General features: G+C 40.0%; 1 long non-coding RNA gene across 1 annotated transcript; it reads right to left on the bottom strand.

Annotated features, from left to right (window-relative positions):
- Positions 1-512: 512 nt before the first annotated feature.
- LOC123974333 lies at positions 513-1117 on the bottom strand. Its single transcript, XR_006825827.1, has 2 exons — positions 1022-1117; positions 513-759 (listed from the first exon to the last, which is right to left on the bottom strand). It is a non-coding gene; the product is annotated as an uncharacterized LOC123974333 (long non-coding RNA).
- Positions 1118-3251: the final 2134 nt, after the last annotated feature.

Raw genomic sequence — 3251 nt, 5'->3', positions numbered from 1 at the left:
TAGCTCACTTTCACTGTAAACTCTAACAACCAACAGCCCACCTAGCAGCCACACTCTGACACTCACAAACACTACAGGTGCCACCCTGTCAACAGATGGTGAAGCTATCTTTTGTGCTTTAATTACAAATTTAACATCAGCAGTTATTCTTGTGTCAAGTGAAACAAAAACAGTCTCTTATCTATCAACAGGCCCTGTTAACGAGTATAATCTTACTGGCCAAACATCTGCTAATGAGCGCGGAACAACCGATTTAAATTTTACAAAATGATTCTCTGTGATATTAAAAGATATTAACGCTAATCAATTATGAATGACAACTCTCACTGAAACAGGGACAAACACCCATTCCTTAAATTGAGGGGAAGAGCAAACTGTCACTCTAAACCAGAAATCTAATACATCGCGTTCCATTATACACAATGTGTCTTTACACTGACTGTGTGGCTTATTAGGCTCTCTGTCTAGTTCAGTAAACACTGCACACTCCACACACCACACACCACACACCACACAGTAAAGATGGATGAGCAACACTCCTCGGTTACTACAGCCACATTTATTTAGAAACAGTGGGGAGAGTTTTGGAGGTGAGGAATAATTCCAGCCAGCGGTTGGTGCCCAGTTTGAGAAAGAGGAGGAGGACCACCATGGGGCACCTGACAGTGATGAAGAGCATGGGCACATGCTGGCAGATTCATCTTGAGGCACAGTGAGAGAGAGAGAGAGAGAGAGAGAGAGAGAGAGAGAAAGATGGAGCTGAGGAGGGAGGGCAGACAATGGCAGAACACAGGTTTAACAATATAAACAGCATAGAGTGTTGTCTTTGAGGTTTGTTCTGCAGCAGCAAGGGGCTGTAACTCTCTCTGAAACCTGCAGGAAAGCGTGAGGTGGAGAAGGGGAAATAGAGAGAGAGAGAGAGAGAGAAAAGACAGAGAGACCTCGAGATTTTATGTGACTTACAAATTGACATAGGGCTTTCAAAACATTACCTGCTACTAGGCTAGTGTTGGTCAATTACCTGTCACTCCACAATTCTTCTTTTATTCCCCACTTCCTCCACTATGTCCCCTGTGTGGTATTGTGATAGGATTGATTCTGATCACAGTCCCCAGCTCTCTGCGGTCCAACCGGCTGTTAGACAGGAGCTGAGCGGTGTGCTGGGAACCAAGGGATGTAAACGAGTGCGTGTCTTTGATGACTGAGAGATGCACCCTTCTAGTTTGTATTTATGTATTCAAGCTGCCCTCTGCTGTTCGCATTCCCAACGACAGGAGATGGAACAAAAGGAAATCTCAAATCACAAAGTTCCACCTGAAATCACAACTATGTGAAAACAGTAGTCCCACTTTCATTCATGTTCCTTTGCTTGAAAAGATTCTTTACTGGTATCTGTTTATACTCTGTGTTTTTTTTCATGGTACATGTAGCTATGTTAAACGTCTTTCACGTTGTGGGTATTAAAAGAGCAATGAAATGACACATGTGAAGGGTCATTATCACTGCTTTTTGTGACACTACGGATGAATATGTAAGCGATATGGTGGTGTGTGGGGGGGTATGGAGTTGAAGCTAGTAGTATAGCTGATTAGGTACCTGTGGATACAACTTTTCCATCTAATTCAGCGTCTGCAGATCCTTGCCTGATTTCTGACACAGTCTACAGTGAGACACAGTGGCCAACAGGGGTTTTCAAGACATTACTTTGATTCTCTCTTTTGGTTAGTTTTTCTCTCATCCATTAATATGTTCTTGCATATTCTGATTGATGATTTATGTTGTTCATTTACATGCACACTAACTAACTAAAAACATTCAACAAGCTCATTCACATGTTTTTGATTTACAAAAAAATCTATCTTCCCTTATTTTATTTTTTGCCAAATTATATTTGAATGTATTAAGAGGTGCATTTTCCCCCTACCTGACAATTAGATTATTACTGTGATTTTCAGAAACGTGCAGGCTGAATGATAATAAGGTTCTGTAATGCAAGTGGCCCATATGCTAACTAGGGCAACATATTTCCTTTTCACATTAACATATCATCTGAATTCATTTACCTGACACAATTGCAGAGATCAACACAGATGATGTGTCAGCTGCATGTATGTGTTGGCTTGTAAAATCGTCTGCACTCAAAGTCAAGTGGATGTTAATGCCCCACAGACCTGTCCGTCTGATTTCACTCATAAAGCAGGAGCGCATTTGTGCAATAGCTCTCCTTACATCTTTTAAGAGAAAATTGAGGAGTTTAACCTCCCAATATTATCTCTCCTTTTTTTGCTTTGTGCAGGGAACAGGCGCATATCCACAAGGAATTTGGCACAGTCCACACAGTCAAGACGCTGATAATCCCAAGTCTTTGACTGCTGATAAGACGGCCAATTTAACATAATTATAAACCAGTAGTATGAATAGTAACACTTCATTAATTCAGTACATAGAGGAAGATGATAATTCAAATCTAGCATTTACTCACAATTATCATACATGATAATGATTTCATTAAATCTTGCTCAGTTTTTGGCATTATAAACATAATTGTTAGACAGTAAAAAACACTTTAACATAATAAAATCATAGAGTGTAAATTAAAGGACGTCTGTGCTGCATTAGAGAGGGGAGGCTGACAAATCCCTCTCTCAAAACAAATGCTGTTGACCAACACTATTATTACCTCCACACTTAATTACTTTTTGCTTTTTGGTTTAATTGCTTCAATAAAAATAATCTATAACGCTTTTTTAATTACACTTTCTGAGTGACCTATGTAAAGAGAATTTTATTATGTGTGCACAGTAATTACCCTGTCACAGTCCGGTTAGGGGCTATTGTCTAGCTATCTTTTGCATAGCTGTTACTGGCATGACCAGCATACATAACTACCTATTTACTGAGCTCATAACTTTTTCAATGGTTGTGCAATATGCACAACATGAGCACATTTGGTCTTGCTTCATGCCAGATATTTTGTAGGGGAAGTCAGGAAGAGAAAGTCAAACACAGCAGTCACAGCTTGGCTCAAACACATTGAACATTGTTGCTTTGCCCAGCCAAATTTTTTGTTAGGTAATGATTTATAGAAACAAAACAAATAAAAAATTCCCATCACACATTAGATGCAACTAATAACTGTGGTCCACACACAGATATGTTATGGGTGTGGAATTTGTGAGCTACTAGGTGTTTTTCTTTTTGTGAAAGGGTTTGGGAGTGTGTGTGTGTGGGGGGTGGGGGGGTGGGGGGGG

The sequence above is a fragment of the Micropterus dolomieu genome, linkage group LG07 (genome assembly GCF_021292245.1).
Source record: "Micropterus dolomieu isolate WLL.071019.BEF.003 ecotype Adirondacks linkage group LG07, ASM2129224v1, whole genome shotgun sequence".
NCBI lineage: Eukaryota > Metazoa > Chordata > Actinopteri > Centrarchiformes > Centrarchidae > Micropterus > Micropterus dolomieu.
This window is presented reverse-complemented; position numbering and strand designations above follow the sequence as displayed.